The sequence below is a fragment of the Mustela erminea genome, chromosome 4 (assembly GCF_009829155.1).
Source record: "Mustela erminea isolate mMusErm1 chromosome 4, mMusErm1.Pri, whole genome shotgun sequence".
In the NCBI taxonomy this organism is placed as follows: Eukaryota; Metazoa; Chordata; class Mammalia; order Carnivora; family Mustelidae; genus Mustela; species Mustela erminea.
The window spans coordinates 132,662,930-132,687,448 of NC_045617.1; the positions used below are offsets into that span (position 1 = coordinate 132,662,930).

General features: G+C 35.3%; 1 pseudogene; it reads left to right on the forward strand.

Moving 5' to 3' along the window:
* LOC116589429 overlaps positions 1-24,519 on the forward strand; it is a 46,905-nt pseudogene that overhangs the window by 19,894 nt on the left and 2,492 nt on the right.

The window sequence follows — 24,519 nt, forward strand, 5'->3', positions numbered from 1 at the left end:
CTATTTCCTTTTAAAAGGAACGCTTCTTGAAACCTAGGTCATGAGAGTCACCTCATGTGTCACCTATGAAAATCACAATAATCCTTTCAGACAATGACAGACAAGATATGACATGTTCCCTTGATTCTTTTCACCTTATTTTTTGAAGACAGCTGGCAGGACAAATTAATGGCATTGCCTTTATGAAAATACTGTTGGGTGAACTCACCATGACCTAAATACATTTACATTTCTTTATCTTCAATAGCTGCAACATTCTTTATTCAGTTCATGTGATCTGTATTTCATATCTGTAACCTGAAAACAAATTTCAACCCCCTAATAATTTTAAATAACAACAACAAAAAACTTGTGGGAAAATTTTTGAAAAGAACTTGGCACACAGACTTACCTTGCTTTCATTAGCATTTGAATAGTTAGTTAATAAACTTTCATTCTGCTATTTATTACTACTTTATAAAGTCACTAACCAGGCTATCCATTTAGTAGGATAAGAAAGTCAGGGCTACATATTCAAGGTTATATTATCTTTGGAATAAATTATTCAGATGATCAATCCAATTCTTTAATTATGTAGGCTTTGCCAAGAAGTTACCTCCATAAGTGAAATTCAAGCAACAACAAAAAAAGAAAAGTTAACTGCATGTAAGAAGCTCCTTTTTGTTTATTTCTGCTGAAAAAATAACCTCGGTGGCTTCTGTTACTTGAAATTCGGCCCAACTTTCAAAGAAAACTTAGTTTTATATCAGAAAAACATCTCCCTATAGGCTAATTGCATATATTGGAAGGGAACTTGATCTTTTTTCATTCTTTAAATTACAACTCATTTATTTAAAGGAATACTTGTCAAAAGAAAGCTTTAAGTAGTGAGTTAAAAAAGCAGTGTTAAATAATTGAATTGACTGTGATAAAATTGCCTTAGTTTAAATAGACTAGTCTGTTTAATGAATTGTGCTTTTATAGGGTGAGATAAATCTAATGTGAACTCAAGTGGCTACACCAGAAACATTGAATTTGGATAGCTTAGAAGAAAGCCGAGATAAGGCATTTATAATAATGCAGTTACATGTGATTTTATTAAAATTGTTCTTGATTACGAAACAGTGTTTTCTGCCAGGTTAATAGTAATGAACTTAAAATATTATCAAGAATCTTACACACATATTGAACCATTTGGATAACTTGAAGAGGAAGTCCTTCATTTGCTATTTTTTTCTCACATAAAAATAATAACTAGAGTCTTAATTAGGAACACAGCACTTAACTTTCAATTTTTAGGTGGAGACTTAACTTACAAACCTTCAGCACTGCAAGAAATCATTTTGGCAATGAGATTGTGGCAGGAAATTAATTTTGTATTTTAAAGTAAATTTGGCAGGTTTACTTTCCTGTTTAATGTGGAAAAGGGTTTTTATAACATACCATTAAGCTACCATGCACTCAGCCTGTGTAGCCAGACTTGGTTATCACTTCAAAAGAGAAACGTAGCTGGAACATTTTGTAGCCGTTGATTATACTTCTTGTGTTGTTAAGTGTTGAAATACATTTTATGTGCATAAAAACAGAGGAGCAACGTAAGGAGAAAAAAAACTAAAGTAAAACAAGTATAAACGTAAGGATCTGTTCTCATCAAAAAAGAATCATGAACTAAGACTGGGTGATGGAATAGGCTGGCAATTCATGTTCAGATTGGCAGAATGGTGGAGACCAAATTCTTTGTTACATAGGTCAAGGCTGAAAGGAAAGAGTAAGGAAAGATATTATCAGTTCACACATACCATTGAACCATTCCGCAATTTAAGAGCTATCTCTTCTTTTTATCTGACCCACGGAATTCCTATTTTAGTGCTTATTATCTGAGAAGTAGCTTGTTAACTTAAGGCAAAAATTCCTTTCACTGTCCACACAGAGACTTCCTGCTTAGTATTTAGGTTCTTACTCTGAGGAGTTTCTAATGATTGCAGAGAAAAATATGAAGTCAAATTCAAGTTTAAAATACGTGACAAGTTTTCAATATGTAAAATTCTGATATTAAAGTCATGGTCTCGTTTATATTAGTGAGCAAACTGGGAATTACTCAATTATATTTCCAAACCTGATGTTCTTTAATTTTAGAATATTTCATATAGACTTTTTTGTAATTAGACTTTTTAGTTAGTTTTTTTTTTTTTAAGAAGTTATACGTGCTTGCTGTGGAAATTTAAAATGACAGAGAAGTAAATAATACTCATCATTCTATCCATTTATCATGCATTCCATAACAATTTGAGTGTCTGATATGTACAACACGTATTTCATGCCTTTATGGCGTTTGTGGAATATTAGAGATAATCGATATTAAACAGTCAAAACGACGGCTGTAAGATTTCAGCAGACTCCAATGCTATGAAAACAGAGTCCAAGATTCTCCTAGAATGCATAAAATGGGGAGCTATTCTAGATGAGGGGGAGAGGTGGTGTGCTGTGAGGTTGTGTTTTAAACCGAGGTCTGGGCAGACCCAGGGTAAGAGGATGGGAATGATGAGTGGAAGAAGAGCATTCTAGATGGAAGGAAATGCAGGTGGCCAGACCCTGAGGCTGGAAGGCCATTGGCATGTTCCCAGAGACCCAAAAGCCTGGAGAGTTGTGAGCAGAAGGGAAAGTGACACAGACAGAGTTGGAATGGTGGGTCGGACTCAGTGGCACCTTTTACATCATATGAAGGAACGTGACCATCTTCTAAAAATGATGAGAAATTAAAAATATTAATAGTTTGAGTCAACTTGTTCTCTCCTGCTCTTTCTCTTTCATTATATTTGAGAATCAGACATTATGTACTGCTTGTAACTTGCTTTTCTCACTACTTTGTAATCTATCATCTATATTTATTAAATGTTCTTCCACAATGATTTTGTTTCTAATAACTAGTTTCATTATATGGATTTTTCATAGTTTACTTAACTACACTTCTATTTTATACCTTTGGATTTTTTTGTTGTTTTAGCTATTACTGACACTGGTGTGATGACCATTATTGTGGAGACATATTTGTACACATTCGTAACTGTTTCTTTGGGAAAAATTCACAAACAGCTCAACAGGATTTCTCTGTCAAAGGATAGGACATTTGCAAGCTTTTAATATGACTTGCCAAATTGCCTTCCAGAAAGATTGGAACAAATATTTCTATGGTAGTATAAAAGACCATCTGTGGCAAACATACTTTTTGAGCCCAAGTTATAGAGATGATTAGGGGAAATTTTCAGGTTCTATGAGACAGTCTTGAATAGCTATTTGCAAAACTGGAATTTACTTGGAGATTCTTATTTGATAATTAAATTTGAGCCATGTGCCTGGAAATCTATAAAATTCCTGACTTCCTATCTGATTGTTTTCAGTTAAGAATGAATCATGGGCAATGATCACTAAAATATGTTGTCAGCGTCAAAGTTTGTAGATGACATGCATTTTTTTTTACATTTGTAGAGGTAGTGAAATATTTTAACTTATACATAAGACACATATAGAAACTTCAAATATTAAAAATATGAATTTGGCACAAATTATTGGAATTAACAATTAACCATCATCGAAGCTGTGTCCAAAAATACAAAGGATAACACAAAGAAATTAAAAGACAGATTTTAAGTGTCAAGAAAAATTAGAAAAATATCCTTTTCTCAGTATGATTACGTCTAACCTCAGATGCTCCAAGCTATTTTTAAGCAATAGCTTGAAATTTTCAACACAAGGACTGATATGTTATCACTGGGTTTCTCACTAATTCCAGCTCTGACTCTTGGCAATGTACCCCAGCTTTGATCTGCCTCTGGCTCTTTGGCTTCCACATTCAGATTTTGTTCTCTCTAGTTTTTACTCATTGCCCTCCTTAATGGATTTTGGCTTCTCTTGATGTTCTGGGTTTTCTTACTCTGTACAACCTCAGATGGGCAGACCTTCCTTACCCTCATGGCCCAGCTCATTCCAATACAGCTATTTGGAGGGCACACCTCTGGGGACCATCAATAGGATAGTACTGGCCTTGTCATCTTTGAGTTGGGGCAGATATTTGAGCAAATAAGGTATCTATTCCCTTAAACTGTTCAGAAAGTTATGTAAATTTGCCAATAAACTATCAGATATTTATGATAATTTCTTTTTGTGCACTTTGGGCAAAAATATAAAATAAAAGAAAATAAAATACACATTTCCTATCTCCATGACATTTATTGTCAATGCTTATAGTGACATGAAACTTAAAACTAAACAATTAGTATTTTACTTGAATTAATAAGTGAGAATACCATATTTTATAGCACAATCACCCTGAGAGTGACTTGTGTTTTGCAGACATACATAATTAAGTGCTAAATTAAGTGGCTAATTCAGCAAAGGCTCTAGGAGTTTAAGGAAGGAGGGAGAGCTCAACGCATGTTTGAGTAGTTGGGGAAAGTTCCTTGCATAAAATGGGCCCTGAGAGTAAATATTATTTAGGTAAGGTGAAATAAGAAGACAGTATTCAGAAGAAAAGAACCATTTTGGCAAAATGAAGGAATTACTGATGCCTAGAAACATTTCAATAGTGTGTTCAAGTTTTTCCATACTTTGTGCTGTGACAATTGATAAAGCGTGTTTTTCTTTAGACATAAAATCAATGATCTGACTGACTCACTCTTTTTGGGGGATGTACTTTTTAACTCCATTTCCTAATAATGACAATGGCTTTATTCTGCCTCATCCTGTGTTATTCAGGACCATGTGAGGCTCATAGAATAAGATCTTGGAAAATTATTTCTAAGTAAAGCAAACTGAATATAAGCAAATCAAAAGGAACAAATAGCTATTTAATCTTTCCATTTCTTCAGCCTCTTGGTTATTTTTTTACTCTTTCCCTTGCATACGACAATCAAATGCTTATCAAAAAAAAATTAGCGTCGGGGCGCCTGGGTGGCTCAGTGTGTTAAGCCACTGCCTTCAGCTCAGGTCATGATCTCAGGGTCCTGGGATCGAGTCCCGCATCGGGCTCTCTGCTCGGCAGGGAGCCTGCTTCCTCCTCTCTCTCTCTCTCTGCCTGCCTCTCTGCCTGCTTGTGATCTCTGTCAAATAAATAAATAAAATCTTAAAAAAAAAAATTAGCGTTCACAATTATCCTTCAGTTTTCCTTTCAGTTCCTTATTCAGGCCCCTCTGGACTTTAACCATGGAATAGGATACTGTTCTCTCAGCTGGTCTTTCTGATATCACTTCTCTCTACTCCAGGTCATAGATAGCACAGTAACTAATGTATTTTTAAAAATACTGCTTTTATTTCAGGACATTTCCTGATCAAAATCCTTGTATTGGTTTTCCATCACCTGAAAGGCAGAGACCTCCAAGGTCCAGCTCTGTTGTATTTCCCACTAGTGCCCCACAAGGGCGCTCTTACCCAAAAGTTGTTCATCAGAAACTCGCCGGTGTGGTTACACCTCTTTTTGACCCATTTTCCAGTGTGGAATGCTTCCACTTCTCCCTTTTGAACTCATCATGGCCAGTTTCAAGATGTACCCCCTTCTTCACTAAGCCAGGGGTTCTGTAGAGATCCTACTGCCTGGCTGACACCTTTTTTGATCAGTCTTGTTTCCAGAGGTTTCTTCCACTATGACCAAAATTGAAATTAAAACTTAAGTGTCATGTACAATCTATCCTGTATTGTTATTTATATTCTTCCATATTATCTGGTTGATACAATTAAAACAATAATGTCTTTGAAGACAGAGATGACTTTCCATGTCCCACCCCACATGGTAGGATTTACATATGACATTTGTAAGTCCTGGATCACACTTGATTTGTTTCTTAGGTATCTTTTAAAGATCATGTGCCTCGTTGATAGTAGGAAAAGAAAGAAAAAAGGATGGAATGAGGGAGAACTGCGTTTCATATACTGGATGCTCTGTTTGTTAAAATTTCTTTAGGAAGTTCATACTGTTCAACTGTTGCATTCATTTTGCTCTCTCCATAGCATTTCAGAGGTTAATAACCGAAACTACCACTTCTCCAGTGGTTCCTATGTGCCAGGCATTACACTGAGTGTTTTACAAGAATTATCTCAGTTAAAACTCACACTATTCCTAGGAGATAGACATTATTATGCACATATTGTTGAGGAGGAACTGGAAGCTTTCAGATCAGTATCAGAACAAGTAGATGGCTAAGACCAAAATTTTAATTCAGCTGGGTTCAATGCTTTTTTCTTTCCTTCCTTCCCAAATTTCTGTTATCAAGAAGATTCATCAATGGACCAAAGTGGAATTCAAGTACTTCTGTAAAGCTTAAATAGAAGTATCATGTGGTGATTTGGGAAGAACGTTTTCCTTTTTGGAGGGAAGCCTGATTCTTTGATTACACAAGGTGAAAGGAGTTAGGTGAAAAACTTGTCCTTAAATCAGGGTAAGCATTTGCCCTGATCAGGTAGAATATTGAAAGGTGATTAGCTTTTATAGCTAGACATGCCATTTGTTGGTGCATTGATCTGTAACTTCCAAGAATAAATAGGTCTTATTTTCCTTCTCCTAGCCACAAGATTATTGATTTCTGTGGAAGATGTGGGAAGACACTGGAAGTAGAATATAGAGGATTAGAAATGGAACTCTCTGAAAGGAAGAAACATTTTACAAAATTGATGGAACAAAAGATTTTTATTATCCTGCTTCTTCTTATTCTGTCACCATGAACTTTCTCCCCCTGTAAAGGAATCTATCTTCCCAAGTAGGGAAAAATGATTTTAAAAAAGATAAGCCTGAAAAAATTAATTTAAACTTAGCCATATTAGGGTGGCATTAAGGCACTCCCGGGTATATTTTATTGGTCCATTAATATAGGCCCCGAGTGGTTGAATACACCTAAGGCATGTACTGTATTAATGAACCAATAAAACATGCCCTGGAGTGCCTTAATGATATATTACAACCATTTCTATTACATACATAAATGCACTATTTGCTGGCTGTCTTGCATAGTTTTAAAGAAAATCTTCAATTAACTAAAAATATTGCATCAAGAACTCTTACCCACAATAAAAAAAGAGCAACAAAGGATCCTGTAATTAACTTACTAGGCTAGTTACCCATGAGGTGATTCTGGATTGATTTAATCTTTGGAGCTTTTTCATTATAATACTTAGGAAGAACTATTCTTTGGATTTAAAATTGGATACTTTTAGGAAAGGAAACAGATGAAAGCTTACAGAATTCATGCTGATCTCCTTTCTTACTTAAACTATCCAATCCTGGCTTGTGGTTATGAAATTAAATGGGTTTTAATGACTGGATCCAAATATTAGCCTTCTGTGTTCACATTGAAAGAATATCTTGTAGGCATTTGGAGAAGTTTTTTATAGCACAATAAGGAATGCAGCACATCCATAGGCAAAAGTGACAGGATTGTGAGTAACGCATGGGATAGTGTAAAAATATCTTCTCCTGACCAATGTGGTGTCCCACTTATTTAACTCAATATCAGATCTCCTGTTTTTGCACAGGAGTCATCAACATGGATACGTTTCCGTAAGTGGGAGGAGGTGAGGGAGGAAATGGAGAGAAGGAGATATAATGATGAGGATAATGAGTATCATTTGTTTAGTGATTATTATACACCCAAAATGTTTTCATTATTTTTATACCTATTATCCTTTAGTTTGTGCAACAACCTATGAAAGAGCTACTCTTCAATTTGTTGTATCCAAAGTAAGAATAGAAACTCGTCCACATGGTAGAGCTTGGGTTTGATCCAGCCCATCTGAATCCAAAGCCCATACTCAAAGCTTGATGTGGCCACTATGAGAAAAACAGAAATATTAAGTTAATGCTTTCTTTGGGTTGTGAATACCTTTTGAGTAAAAATCATTTCTAAACCCTCTATACCAACGTATTACATTTACAGGATATTCTTTTCCTCTCCTCCCTCTTTAGAGGCACACATGCAGAGGAGAGAGAGCTGGTCTACCTGAAGGGGACTTGTAGCAGAGACTTTGAGGATGCAAAGTGACTTGCATGGAGCAATGATCTAAACCTGGCGGGATTGGGTGCATTGCAATATGTTTAGATACCAATGGTAAGAAAGGAGATAAGGTGCCATTCTCAACATCTGATCTTGGTGAGAAAGTGATAGTTGAGAGTCAGACATTCTCCCATTCCCCCTGATGCTTAGATACTAATTAGATCCCCCAAAACTGAGATGCCACCCAGGGATAATGAGTGAGTAGAGAAAACTTTCAGGCTAGTCCTAGATGGAGAAAATACTGCACTGACTGATTAATCCTGAATTTGACCATGGGACTGACTGGGGACTCAGAAGCTAGAAATCAGTTGTTAAAGAAAATGTAAAGTAAAAAAATATAGATTTTTTTATATACACGTGTTTGAGGTCTGGGATTACTATCCTCAGTGTTTTTATTCATCGACATTTTAATTGCTACAGATTTGTAGCCCAAGAGAACCTGACCATGAAATGTTTTAAAAAGCGACTGAAATGACTGCAGTTATTGTTTGTTTTAGAATCACAGATTAGGCATTGAGTCATCATAAAACTGGCCTTCTTGAGGAATCGCATTTAACTTAATTTCTTCTTAAAAAGATCTATAAAATACTAGGAATTTCATTATTTTGTCAACTTTTTTCTGAACCAGTTTCTCCAGCTGGATTTTATAATTCTGGAGAACAGTTGCTGACAGGGCTTCTCTGACTCCATTTGATTTTTGCTCATAGTTTATATTTGCCTTGCACATTTTGTACTTCAGTGATATAATCCTATTGAATTCATTTATGGAAGGTCTTAATCCATGTGCTGAAAGATATGTTGCAGAGCTGTTCACTCAACCTTTATAATGCAAGAAAGTTGATAAAATAAGCCCAACTATCTTTTAAAAATTCTGAAAAATCTACCAAACAAGTTATACAACAATATCTTTAAAAATCCCACATATATTGAGAAATAATTGACCCTTCTTTATTTAAAGAGGTTACTGAAGTTTGCTTTTTAAAGACCATTAGATTGGTATTATTTATAATGAAGTAGTAATATAATACTGGACAGTAAATACACCATACAATTTCACTAGGTAAATCACTGAACCATGCAAGGTCACTGAGTTTATTAAATGACTCATCTGTTGGCTTATGTCCAATTTGGGAACCAGGACATCAGCTCTTCTGTAGAGCTGACTGGATGAGTCAGCTCAGTGTGGTCAGTATCATGTAATAAAGCAACACCAACATGTGGGACATAACAGTGATGACTGGACAGTTGCAGTGAACAATTTCACGGATGTGTAATCTCACTGCTCTTACTTTTAAAAAATTTAATGCTGGTTTTACCAATGGGGACATCTTTGCTGACTCTAATCATGGAAACCTAAATGTGTGTGTGTCTGTGTGTGTGTGTGTGTGTTGTTTCAAACATTTCTGAAGCACTTTCTTAGGTAATATATCTTGTTGGACACTTTCTATAACCCTAAGACATAGATGTGGACCATATCATCCTCATTTCCAGATGAGGAAATTGTTACTCTGTGCTTTACCTCTAAGTGATTTACCTAAGGTATTCACCTGCTAAGTGGCAAAAATATATTAGAACCAGGTCTTCTTATGAGTACTCAAGTGACTTTGGTTTTCTCTTCCCTACACCAAGACTTGGATATCAACAGGTCAAGGCATAGGTCCAGAGTCCAAGGTAGTAGGTTGGGCATGAATGTTGAGAGGGAAACAGAGGAAAGGAAAAAAAAATTTTGTTGAAATAATGAACCACATCTATGTTTGGGGCATGGATATTTGGTTTTAATTTTATACAACACCATGGGATAAATTGGAAATGCTTCTGAGTGAATAAATTTTATAGAGCAGAGATTTAACATCTGAAATCAAAATGGGGCTATGATTTGAAGATTAGATAGGATTTTTATCATCTCATTTATTTAGAAAACTTTAAGTATCCTAAATATCCTGTAATCCTCTTTCAATAAATATTGGTTCTGCCTTATTAATATAAAATACTTTGTAGTAGAATATAGGTGATAATCCATGCTAACAGACGTTGGAGGTAGTCATTGGACAAAGGGTAATGAATTGGACATGGTCCTAGGTTTGAGTTTAACACCAAATTCTGCAGCCACACTTGAACAAATCATTTCTTTGTGGCTTAATTTTCTCAGTTGAAAAATGGAAATAACACAATCTACCTCATAGAAGTATTGTGAGGATTAACCTATAAATTACAGGAGTTATTCACCACTGGATAAATTTTAGGAAATCAGCAAATATTCCTCAATTGTAATGTAGTAGTACATGTATGTAAGCCCATGTACCTAACCTCAGACATAGTCTCATTATTATCATCAGATTTTCAAAGGACTGTTAGATAAACTATGACTGTATGTGAAAAAGATCTTAAATTGTGGAAAACTATATAAATATTACGATCCAAGGATAAAGAAGCAATGCTCAGGAGGGAGAAACAAAATGGTAATTTTCAGTAGGAGAAAAATGTCTATTTGTCTCTAACAAACGTGGACTAGAATTCTATAAGATGATTTGGTTAGTCTAATTTACATAAAATATAAATTACATATAATGGCAAAATTATTTTAAGTATCGGCTTGTTAAATGGTGCTTTTGAACATATTCCATAGATGATAATCTCTAGTTTACTAGTTTCTCTTCCTTTTTGAAATTGGAATGCATATACCTGAGATCCTTTCATAAGTTGCCTTAGGTGATGCTGTTGAACAGTTAAGTGTGGGATTAAACAAGTTTTCCCTGGTTCTGAGTAGTTAAATAATCTGTTCACCTCTTGCTTTGACTTAATGAATTGATTTATAACATACTTGAAGCACATCAGTCCTTACCTCCTAAAAAGATCCAGTATTTTTAATTATTAATCAATTCTCAATAAATGTTATTTTTGTGGAGATTGTCCTTTCAACACATTAAGCAAAACCAAACTCAATCCCATAGTAGAGTTGAGGGAGGTAATGTGAGGAAGAAGAAATATTATCAAAGTCTTCCATTAGAAAACTTCCCTAAAGTACTAAAAAAGCAGTATTGCATTTAAAAAATAGGCTGGGGTTGGTCAGTAGAGCAACAGATATGTTATTTGGATGGTATTATTGCTCTCTCAGACATAAAGACATCATCTGTGGAAGGAGTTCTATTGTGTAAATAATGTTGAGATGACAGTGGAATTTAGATCTCTCAGCCTCTTTCTTGATTTTGGCAAGGCTGAATGTAGTGGAAACCACAGTGGTTCAGGAAGAATGCCCTGTTAACAATGTGATGTTTTATTATAGAAAAACGAAACCAGATGGTATAGGCTAGAATAAATGTATCAGTCAGTGTCCCAGCAGGAAATAGATAATTCATTCCAAAGAATAATTCAAGGATTATTTAGTAAAGGGGTCATTTATGAAGATCTCACATGGGATATAGGAGAACTATCAAGGAGAGATACCCCAACACTAATCACCCAGAACCTATTTCCCCCCATAGGCCTGAAGAGGGAAATTACCTGGAAGGTGAGTCTTGTGGAGTCACCACCTTGAAAAGCCATGGCCTTTATGGGGAGAACCAGCAACTCAAAGTGTTGCTCCCATAAAGAGGGAGTTAGAGGATTATAAATACTCTGTTCCCACTCTCCTCTCTCCCTCTAATCTCCTGCCAGGTTGCTAGTGGTTGTACTCAAGTAGAAGCCAGAGGGCAAGACAGCTTGTTGGTACATTGAGGCGGGCTTCCTGCAACAGAGGAGGGGGGAGTTTAGCTGAAGGGTTGAATGGAAGATATCTGTTACAGTTATGCTGGAGGGACAAAAAACTCCCCAACTTTGGTGGCTTACAATCCCAAAGTCTTCTCATTCAGGCTAAATGTTCAACATTTGTTCTTTTCACTATGGAAATTATCATGGGTAGAACATGTAGTTAGAGGCAGCTAAGCTTAAAATATCTGAGATGGCTTTCCCATCAACATTTCTGGTGGTATTCTGAAAATATTATCAGTTAACCCTCTACGACTTATTCCTGGAGGTCTTTGCCTTTCAGGATTCAGATTAAATGGAAGGTAGTTTCTCACTACCAGAGTATTAGTCAACTAGCATCAGGCTGTATATCCAAAATAGACTCAATATCCAGCTTGCAGAGCAACTCAGAATAAAATAGCTTTTCCTTAGTAAAGATGAGATTGAGATTACCATCACCCTGCTCCTCACCAGTTCTATACTAATTTGGTTTGACTTCCAACTGCTGGCAACTGTTTCCTTTTACTTGAGAGCTGTCTCTGGTGCATGGAGCCTGAGTGTGCCACAGCCTCCAAGTGCTGGGGAAATACCACCATTAAGGAGCAGACCTCAGTCAGACCAGAGGGGTTCCCCCATCCATGGATGGGACGGCAGTGAGTTGCACATTGTGCACATTCTAGAGGACCTCATGGTTTCCTAAGGCCGTAAGACTGTAGATACTCAAGGGCAATGTGCTTGATAAAGCATATTTTTATCGCCTTCCTTCCCTTCCTTTGCTCCCTTCCCCTTTCCCTTACAGTACCTCCTGGGATCTTCTTCCAAATAAATTCTGAGGACTCAAATCTTTGCCTCAGGGTCTGCTTCTGGGGGAAAAGAAGATAAGCCAGTGGACGATTTTCTTAGCCACGGGCTTGCTTTTACTTATACTGTATTGTGGGCTTGAAAGAGCATCAAGAATTCTTTGGGCAAATATCGCTGGTAGGTAAAAAGGATATAGGCAGAGACAAGCAATGGAGCCCAAAGTAGTATAATGAAGGCCTTGATTATAAAGGCTTTCACTAAGGATGATGTAAAAATATGGCAGAATCTTAAGACTTAGAAATTCCTGACATTAGGCATCATTCAGAGAATTAACAAGTAAAACTGTCAACTGTCTGCTGGATAATAAGCTAAATATAAGATATATATTTTATGAGACTGATCTTTTTAAAAAGATTTCATGTTTTAATCTTTTAATCTGCAAAAGTTGCCAATTATTTTTTCAATGGCTGAATTAGTTGCAAGTTCTCTGTCTTCCCCACTCTAGCCCACATGGATAGTAGAAGAGAGACAGGATGACTCTAATAAATACCCCACTCAGAAAACAGAAAATTGCATTATACGCAGTAATCACTGGCCCATGGTAATGATGAAATCCTTTTGGACAGCTGTTAAGAAGTCTTGGCAGTGAGGGACATTCTTTGATTAGAACTTGATTTTGCTCTCAGAGAGGAATGTCCTTGTTCTCTTTGGTCTCTGGTTCTGCTATCTGGGAGGTTCTTGCTGGTGCATTATGTGACATGGCCACATTTGTAGTGCGGGTTGAGGGCTCTAGAGTTTTTGCTGAGTACTTCCTGTGTGTATGAGTTTGGTGGCTTAAAAGTTGCTTCAAAACTCAGCCAAAGGCTTTTAAAAAATAAATTAAAGTATATTTTCTACTTTTGCTATTTTGTCAGAAATGATCATTCAAGAGTGTCTGGGTGGCTCAGTCAGTTAAGTGTCTGCCTTCAGCTCAGGTTATGGTCTCCCTGCTTTGGTCTCCCTGCTTAGTGGGGAGCTTGCTTTTCCCTTTCCTGCTCCCCCTGTTTGTGCTCTCTCCCTCTGTCAAATAAATAAACAAAATCTTAAAAAAAATGATCATTCAGAGAAGGAAAAGAGCCTATGTCTAGGCTTAAACTCCAAACCTCACCAAGAGAAGAAAACAAATCCAATAATAATATTACTCCAATCATGAATATTCTCTTTATAGCAATGTTTATGTCTTGCAGCCTGGGGAGCAGAAGAAGAAAGGATTAAAGAGACAAGTTCATAAAAAAGCATCATTTACATAGATTTACAGTAAAATATATGCAATACATATTTGGCCATCAAGAGATTAAAAATTATTTATCAAGATTTGATTATATAGGCAATATGTATAAATAAACATTACCTCTTAAATTTCAAAGAATTTCAGGGTAGGGTTTTTTTTTTTTTTAAGCCACATCAATAAACTAATAAACAGATAAACAGAGACCTAATCAGCCAAAGACTTTCAAGTTTTAGCTCACAGTTGTTTTGGCAATATAATTTCCTTTAAAATTACTAAAGACTTTTATCTCTTTGCTTGCACTTAGTTCAATGTGCCAATTGCCACAACTACAATTATTTGTTAGACATCATTCTTATATCTGATTTATTTCATTTCTTTTTCATCTCATTTTTTTTTTTCCCCAAGTCAATGACAGTTACTTTATGGCCGTCAATTTTGGCTGAGGATTTGGTTCAATCTAAACTTTGTCCTGTAGTAGTACCTTCAGATCTTTAAGGATCCGGTTAAAAAAATCTTATCCTTTTGGTTTTGTTAACTGTTTCCTTTGCAGACATTTCTGCAAAGAAGACATCCAGATGGCCAACAGACACATGAAAAAGTGCTCCACATCACTCGGCATCAGGGAAATACAAATCAAAACCACAATGAGATACCACCTCACACCAGTCAGAATGGCTAAAATTAACAAGTCAGGAAATGACAGATGCTGGTGAGGATGCGGAGAAAGGGAAACCCTCCTACACTGTTGGTGGGAATGCAAGCTGGTCCAACCACTCTGGAAAACAGCATGGAGGTTCCTCAAAATGTTGAAAATAGAACTACCCTCTGACCCAGCAATTGCACTACTGGGTATTTACCCTAAAGATACAAACGTAGTGATCCAAAGGGGCACGTGCACCCGAATGTTTATAGCATCAATGTCCACAATAGCCAAACTATGGAAAGAACCTAGATGTCCATCAACAGACGAATGGATAAAAAAGATGTGGTATATATACACAATGGAATACTATGCAGCCATCAAAAGAAATGAAATCTTACCATTTGCAACAACGTGGATGGAACTAGAGGGTATCATGCTTAGCGAAATAAGTCAACCAGAAAAAGACAACTATCATATGATCCCCCTGATATGAGGAAGTGGAGATGCAACATGGGGGGTTAAGGGGGTAGGAGAAGAAGAAATGAAACAAGATGGGATTGGGAGGGGGACAAACCAAAAGTGACTCTTAATCTCACAAAACAGAGGGTTGCTGGGGGGAGGGGGGTTGGGAGCAGGGGGCTGGGCTTATGGACATTGGGGAGGGTATGTGCTATGGTGAGTGCTGTGAAGTGTGTAAACCTGAAGATTCGCAAACCTGTTCCCCTGGAAATAAAAATATATTATATGCTGAGTGAAATAAGCCAAGCAGAGAGAGTCAATTATCACATGGTTTCACTTATTTGTGGAGCATAACAAATAGCACGGAGGACATGGGGAGTTAGAGGGAGTTGGGGGAAATTGGAAGGGGAGGTGAACCATGAAAGACTATGGACTATGGACTCTGAAAAACAATCTGAGGGGTTTGAAGTGGCCGGGTGTGGGGGGGGTATTGGGATAGCAGGTGGTGGGTATTATAGAGGCACAGATTTCATAGAACACTGGGTGTGGTGCAAAAATAATGAATACTGTTATGCTGAAAATAAATAAATAAATAAAATTAAATAAAAAAAAAAAGAAATGTCCTATTTTTTTTCAGCTTCATTTAGATGTGATTGATATATAACATTGTATAAGTTTAAGGTGTACATTGTGTTGATTTGATAAGCATATATTTTGAAAAGTTAACCATCATAGCATTAACTCCATCGCAGTCACATCAAGTAATTACCATTTCTTTTATTTATTTATTTATTTATTTTTATTTTTTTTAAGATTTTATTTATTTATTTGACAGGGAGAAATCACAAGTAGATGGAGAGGCAGGCAGAGAGAGAGAGAGAGAGGGAAGCAGGCTCCCTGCCAAGCAGAGAGCCCGATGCGGGACTCGATCCCAGGACCCTGAGATCATGACCTGAGCCGAAGGCAGCGGCTTAACCCACTGAGCCACCCAGGCGCCCCAAGTAATTACCATTTCTTATTGGTTCTGAGAAAATTTCAGATTTATTTTAAAAAAAAAAATTATATGTTTATAAAAAAAAATCTTATTCTTTACTGTTTGGGATAAGCATTCCCAGCTTTTCAAAGATTAACATTTCTGGATGCTTCCTTATTCCCTTTCATTTTATGTGTACAGTCAAATATAAAATATATTTTAGAGTACTCCATTATGTGCATACACACACACACAAATCTATTCTTTCTCTCTTGATATATTTGTAAATGCTTTGCTTTAATATTTTATTTTTATATATTTCTTTTTAAGTAAACTCTATTGCCCCACGTGGGTCTTGAACTCATGACCCTGAGCATGCTCTGTCAGCTTAGCCAGCCTGGAGCTCCTGCTTTGCTCTTTTAATATGCAAAGACTGCCAATTATTTATTAGATGGCTGAATTGGCCTTGTCTTTTCTATGGTCCTTTCTTCTTCTAATAGCTTACTAAGTAAAGCTACTAATATATAATGGATGTTAATATAATTCTGTTTCCTAGTCTCTTTTGATAGAGCTGCAGACAAGAAGGTGTGTGGTTTGCCTCTCCAAATACCAACAGCATCACTGTAACTGAATATTTCCTCATTGCCTAACTTGACAATTCATAATTCCAGTTCCTGATATTAGTTTCCTAGTTTTCTTCTGCCAGTAACACAGATTTTATATCTTTTTTTGTTACTGCCCACCCTGATTGAAATTTCTCTTTAAGGTAACATTAATTACAGGAGCAGGTAAACTTTGAAATATAAGTGACTTAATTCAAAAAGATGTTTGTTTCTTGCTCATGTAAAACCCAATAGAAGGGGTGGAGGGTTATGTTTTATAAAGTGACCTAGGTGTCCACACTAGTAACACTTTATTGTTTTAAATATATAATTTTCGAGGCACTGGCGTCTAGCCAGCTGATAGGGAAGAGAGAATAGATATTTGTTTATGGATTTTTAAAAAATTTTTTCTCTCTCATTATCTATATTAATACTAAGAATCAAAAGCAAGCAAAGTTTAGTCTCATCTGCTCCAAGAATATTTTCTTACTTCTCAGAATGCACTTTCAGGAGGTTTTTATAGCCCAACTGAGAAGTAGTACAGGTTATTTATGTTACATTGCTTTGGCTTGAAATCAGGCACTTGACCATACCTAACTGTAAGGTAGCTGTGAGCCCAGAAAGACAACATGTAGATTTTGATGAACCCATAACCTTATAGTATTTTTTACTACACTGACTGACTATTGTTTTTAAAATTGTCTTTTGCATTAGAGTGCTCCATTATTTCTACATAAAGGCCATGAAATCATCTTCCATTAAGAACTACGATTTTCTAATTTCCTACATTATGATATTTAGTCTGAAATAAAATGAACAACTTTAATTTTATGCATGATGTGATAGAACAAAGCATGGACATGAAAATTAAAAGATTAAACTTGTATTTGAAGCCTGGTACTGTTTGTCTGTTTTATATTGGGCAAATTACTTATTTCCTTTAAATTTAATTTCTTGTTTATACATTGAATGAACTGCATTGAATGAAGGTGAGTGGCTCTCAACATTTGCTATGACAAACTTTGATTATCTTTCCTCCCTCCTCCATCATTATTTACAATGTAAGTAATGATTTATTGGACTGAAATTTTAATTAATCAAAGATACAGATAACTGCCAATATATATTTTCAGATCAATGCAATTTGCCATTATTATCACAATTACAGATATGACTATTTTGTTAGGATAGATGATAACAAGGTGGTTATTTATTCAAGAGGTGCTAAATTTTATGGCACTGGGTTCATATAGGCAAATGATTTTCTAGAATTTTTGAGAAATTTTAAATTAGATAGTGTACATACTATCACTGATAGTTAGCATAATTAAATAATTTTCTCTATTTGATAAAAATATCTAGTTTCTTATTTTATACTAAGATATTACTATTGTGTATCAATTCCTATATATATTTTGTGCATTTCAATAAATAGATCCAAATTTCTTACAAATAAGAATGATTTCTTGGGTTTTGTTTTAGTGTTCTTTCCTTCCATGGTTTTGATTTTCTTCATTAGGACCTCTAATTATACTCATGTTAGGTATTCTTTGTTCTATATCTATCAAATTATTTTCAGTCTCTTTGTTTAGTTTTTTAAGTTTTTTTTTTCTATCTTTTATTTTCTGAACATTGCCTCCTGAGTTGTCTACTTACTCTTATATTACTTTCAACTGAGTCTTCATTTCTAAACCTATTACTTTTATTTCTAATTCTTTATATGGTCATTTTGTTCTCATTTCTCATCTTCCTCTTTTTTAGCTATCACATTTATGAGTTTTCTTGATTGTGAATTATTTTGTTCTTTAATAGCTTTTGCCATTTAATTAATTCTCTTTTATTTTCTTTGAAAAATTAGGTTACACTAAATAAAAATATGTAACAATGTGTAAAATATGAAAACTTTGCTTTACAGACATATTTTTTCTGGTGAGTCTTCATAATATATATATTTTCCATCTATGCTATTTATGTATTATTTATTTTTATTTATTTTACATATTTAATTAATATGGGAGTGGTCACAATTCTTTCCTGTTGTTCATATTGAAGTGAGTTGGGGATTTCTGTACTTTAAAGAAAGATTCCTGTGTAGAGGGTAAAAGTGCATTAAGCCAGATTTTCTAGTATTTGGCTCTTCTTTTGTACCTCTCTCTTCTTGTTGTTGGTGCAGAATATCAATAAATATGCTTTCTCCATATAGCCAAGTTTCTGTATTTTCTGATATTTGTCTGGTGCTTTCCACCATTTATATCTGAATCTTCTTTTCTTTACTCCCTTTGTTTCTGACCTAAGAAATTTATGTTTATTTCAAGAAATTTTAACCCTTAGTCCAGGGTTCTGTTTTTTTTTTTTTTTTTTTTTTTTTTGCTGGGTATTTCTGATAGACCCAAGAAGAGTCTTTTAAAACAAAGACTGTAACAAAGACAAAGAAGAGCATTACATAATGATAAAGAGGTCAATCCAGCAAAAACATCAAATTTGTAAACACTTATGCACCTAACATGGGAATATCTAAATATATCAAGCAAATAGTAACAGAAATAAAGGGAGAATTAGATGGCAATAATAGTAGGGGACTTTAATATCCCACTTACATCAATGAATAGATTATCCAAATATAAAATAAATATGCACATATTGGCTTTAAACAACATATTAGACCAGGTGGGCTTAATATTTACAAACATTTAACCCCCAAACAGCAGAATATATATATTTCAGCTACACATGGAAGGTTCTCCAGGATAGATAACATGTCAGGCCACAAAACACGTTCTGAAGAAACTCAAGAAGATTGAAATAATATCAAATATCTTTTCCTACTTAGTTGGTAGGAAACTAAAAATCAATCATAAGAAGAAAACTGAAAAAAAAACCTCACAAAAATGTGGAGACAGCAACATATTATTAAACAATCAATGGGTCAATAACAACAACAACAACAACAACAAAAACCAAAGAAGAAATAAAAAAATTATTTTCAGAACAATGAAAATGGACACTCAAGCTTCCAAAATCTTTGGGATGTAGCAAAAGCAGCCCTAACAGGGAAGTTCATAGCAATACAGGCTCAACTCAAGAAATGAGAAAAATCTCAAGTAAATAATCTAATCTTATATCTAAGGGAACTAGAAAAAGAAGAACAAACAAAGTCAAAAGTTAGAAGTTAGGAAATAATAAAGATCAGAGTGGAAATAAATAAAATAGACAAAACATAAAAGATCAATGAAGCTAAGAGCTGCTTCTTTGAAAAGACAAACAAAATTAACAAAACCAGAAACATCAAGGAAAAAAGAGAGATGGCCCAAATAAATAAAGTAAAAAATCAATGAAGAGAAATTTCAGCCAATATTACAACAATATAAAGGATCATAAAAGAGTATTAAAAATAGTGACATGTGAACAAATTAGACAATTTAGGAGTAAAGGATAATTTCCTACAAGAGTGTAATCTTCTAAGACTGAAATCATGAAGAATTAGAAAGTCTCATTAAACCAATTACTAGTGATGAAATTGAAGTAATTAAAATCTCCCCAAAACAGAAGTCCACTTTCAGATGGATTCAGGGGTGAATTCTACCACACATTTAAAAAGGAGTTAATATCTACGCTCCTCAATTTATCCCAAAAAATTGAAGATGAGGGAATAACACTTCTGAGCTTGTTTTATGGGGTCAGCAACACCTTGATACCAAGACCAGATAAAGACACTACAAAAAAGGAATATTCCCTGCTAATACCCCTGATGAACAGAGATACAAAAATCTTCAACAAAATATTAGCAAACTAAATTCAGCAACACATTAAAAAGATCATATACCATGACCAAGGGGAATCCATCTTAGGGATTCAAAGATGGCATGACATCACAAATCAATCAACATGATATACTCCATTAACATAGTGAGGGATAAAATTCCTATGATCATCTCAATAGAGGCAGAAGAAGCATTTGGCAAAATTCAACATCTGCTTATGATAAAAAGTCCAAAAAAGTCAACAGAGGGGAACATACCTCAAAATAAGAAGGCCATATATGACAGAACCACAGCTAACATCTTACTTAATGTTGTAAAGCTGAAAATGTTTCCTCTAGGATTAAGAACAAGGTGAGGATGCTCACTATTGCTTCTTTTATTCAATATTACTCTTTTAGTTTTGGAAGCCCATATACATACAATAGGATATTAGTTATAATAGGGAATGTAATTTGCCATCTGTGATAACATGAATGGACTTAAAAAAAGTGTATTATGCTAAGTGAAATAACTATGACTGAGAAAGATTAATATCTTATGATTCACTGATATGTAGAATCTAAAACCCAAAATAATTGAAAAAATAAAATCCGAAAAACAGAAAACAATCTAGTAGTTGGCAAAGGGGATGTGGATGCGGTCAGGTAAAATAGGTGAAGAAGATTAAGAGATACCAACTTCCAGTTATAAAATAAAGAAATAGCAGGATATCATAGGGAACAAAGTCAATAATATTTGAATAATTTTGTATAGTGACAGGGTACCTAGAACTATTATGGAGATCATCTCATAATGTCTGAAAATATTAAATCACTATGTTGTATACCTGGAACTAACATAATATTATATGTCAATTATAATTCAATAAAATATTAGTTAGAAATGTCTGACATTTTCTACTTAAATTTATTTACTTCCAGTTTACACACTGCTTAGCAATTAGAGCAAAACTTAGAGCTCAGATTCACTCCACTATATTATTCATTGATTATTAAAACAATTTCTGAGCTAGTGAATGACACCAATTATTGGCCTGGTGCTAGGTATGCAAAGGCAATAAAATTTGTTTTTGTTTTTGAGGGCCTCATAGTCTTATTGAAAAGATAGGCATAACACTTGCAACTTTCAATGGCATCAGCTTTAACAAAATTATTTAATAAAACGGAACTGAGGTTAAAAGGATAAAATAAATACATGACGGGTTCATAAAAGCCTTCTTGGACGAGACAATGATTGAATTGAGTCTTAAAATGTAAGCAGGTGTTTCCAGGTTGATAGTATACTTATTATTGTGGTAGGCCTAATTGTGCTTAGAAAGTGGTGACTACATCAACAGCTTAATGGATAAAGAAGAAGTGGTGCATATATGCAATGGAATACTATGCAGCCATCAAAACCCCCCGAAATCTTGCCATTTGCAACGATGTGGATGGAACTAGAGGGTATTATGCTAAGCGAAGTAAGTCAATCAGAGAAAGACAATTACCATATTATCTCTCTGATATAAGGAATTCAAGAGGCAGGGTGAGGAGTCATGGGGGAAGGAAGGGAAAAATGAAACAAGATCCGAGTGGGGAGGGAAACAAGTCATTAAGATACTCTTAATCTCAGGAAACAGACTGAGGGTTGCTGGAGGGGAGAGGGGTGGAAGGGTGATGGACATTGGGGAGGGTATGAGTTATGGTAAATGCTGTGAATTGTGTAAGACTGATGATTCACAGAACTGTACCCCTGAAACAAATAATATGTTATATGCTAATTAAAAAAAAGAAAAAAAAAGTGGTGACAACTTTAGTAAAACTGGAATTTAGGGTTGTGTTGGTGGCTCAAACCAAGGGGACAAGAGTTTAGATGGAGTTAGCAAAGGAACACAAGGCCAGAAGTATGGCAAAAGGGGCTTTCAAGCTAAAATAAGAAATGTGGTCTAATGCTATAGGCAATAGGAGCCAAGAAAGGTTTTTAAAATAAGCAAATGGCATGATTAGATTTAATTACTGGAAAAAAGCTGGTTTCAGCCAACACTTAACAGCTTAGCCAGGAGGTTCTGAGACAGGAAGTGGTTCTAAGAACTTAGGCAAAGGGTGATAAAATTCAGAATTAGGCACAAAGGATGGAGCAAAGGCCTGGACTTTCTATTTCTAGGTATATTTTATTACAGGTCCCACAATAAAAGGCATGTTTGGACTTTAAAATGTTTTTAGAAGGACACATAAAGTAAAATAATAATAATATGTAAACTTCATACCAAGATTAAAAACCTTCAATTAAATTTCAGTTTTTACCAAAAGACCATATATTGAATGGTCTCAACCTTTGGTCTGCCAAGTTCTTTTTATGTGATAAGAGTATTCAAGAAAGAAAAATACTTTCTTTCCAAAAAGAGTGCTAATGTCCACTTTAACACCTCCCTAAATATCTCCAACATGAAACAATTGGCATAGACATACCCTGATCTTCTAGAGCCATCAGTGCTTTTGATGTAAGACAAAAGCAGTCCAGTGAAGAAGTGTCTGTTCCCATAGTGCTCACCAAAGTCAAGGCTCAGATCACAAGTTACTGTTATCTCTTTCATGGGTTTTATGTGTTCAAGAATATGATAATAAAAAAGAAAAACAAGCTCTCTGGTAAACCACATTTATAGCCTCTCAGACTGCAAAGTTCACAGCAAGTGTCCTCCTCTTTTGAAGTCAGTGTATTTCTCGAGAACCAGAAGTGTGCAAGACACAAGCCTGTGGAAGACATGAAGGAGGGTAAGAGAGCATATGAGATGTTCCGAGGTTAGGGCTCATGGCTCTGTAGGGTACATGGATTTTCAAACCTATAGGCAGGCTACAGTAGGTCTTCCCACTCTCTGAAATCATGGGAATGATGACAGATGTATGGATTTTTCTGGGGAAAGTGTTAACTGCTTTCATTAGATTCTTCAGCTTTAAAGACCTGACATTTGACTGGACACAAACAATGACAATAAAGATCAGTATATGATAAGAACAAAAAGAGTGGTTCCAATAATGTTTTACTACTTCAAAAGATAGCCGTACAATGTTGGGCACGTTGGCCTCTGAGCCTCAGGTTTTTTCCCATTACCATGTCCTAGGTTTGTTGTGATAATTTATATAGAACAGTTTACACAATGTTTGGGAAATGTTTTAATTGCATATTTATGACAAAAGCAGATATGGCATTTGTTATGCATGTGGCTGTAAATACAAAACATAGTTTTATGTTTTATATTGTGCATAGCGCATAGTGGCTATAAATATAAAATGTAAGCTTAGCACATTGTTGAGAATCAGTCATATTTCATTTATGATCATTTCTTGGAAGATGAAGATCAAGAAAGAAGATCAAGTAGCAAGAATGTTTGTGTTCTGTAGGTATTATTTTATAAAAGGGCAAACATTAGGTTCTGGTGTTGATCATTTATTGCCATGCCATGACTGAGAAATTTGAGTCAATGATAATACCCAGTGGCAACCTTTACGTGACTGAGTCAAAGTGATATGATACTATAAATTAACTAGTTTTGGGTAGAATGTACAACCAATAAGGATCAGGTCCTACATCTGATGATGAGGATTGTAAGAACATTTTATTAAATAATTGAACCCAGGTCAAACAAGGGCTGCTGCTTTTTATATCTTTCTTTTTGAGTGATTCTGGGAAATTTAACATGATTCTTTATCTTCTCCCAACACTAGTAATTGAAATGTAGGGCAGATGGAGACCTGCATTAGCGAGCCAAAGTCAGAGGGTTTGGTCACTACAAGGCCTCCTTCACCAACACATCAGTCATAAGAAGGAGGCCAGGTTGCACAAGAGTTTTGCTTTAGGACCCGGGCAATTTCTTTGTCCACTGTCCTCCACCGATTAGGCTTCTGGCTCAAGAGCTTAAGTTTTGAAGACTTAATTTAACTGGAGGACCATGATGGGCATTCTTTCTTCTCCTGGTCTGCTTCATCCCTCTGTTATTTTCCTGGCTAGCTTACAGGCTACCTAGAAAACTTCATGCCTCTTATATTTTATTATTTGGTACTGATGTATGTATATCCTCTCAGACAAGCTTTCCCTTGAACAGAAAAATATTTTGATAAACCAAAACAAAACAACTTACCCACAAGACAAAGTGATTACTAGTTGGAGATCTGGTTGGAAGATATTAGCGAGCTTGAAGCAGAAACACATTTTCTCCATGCTTTTTCATTATAGCATTCATAAAGTCATACGTAAATTGGATGGCATGTGGTTAGAGCAGTAAGGAGAGAAAGTGTG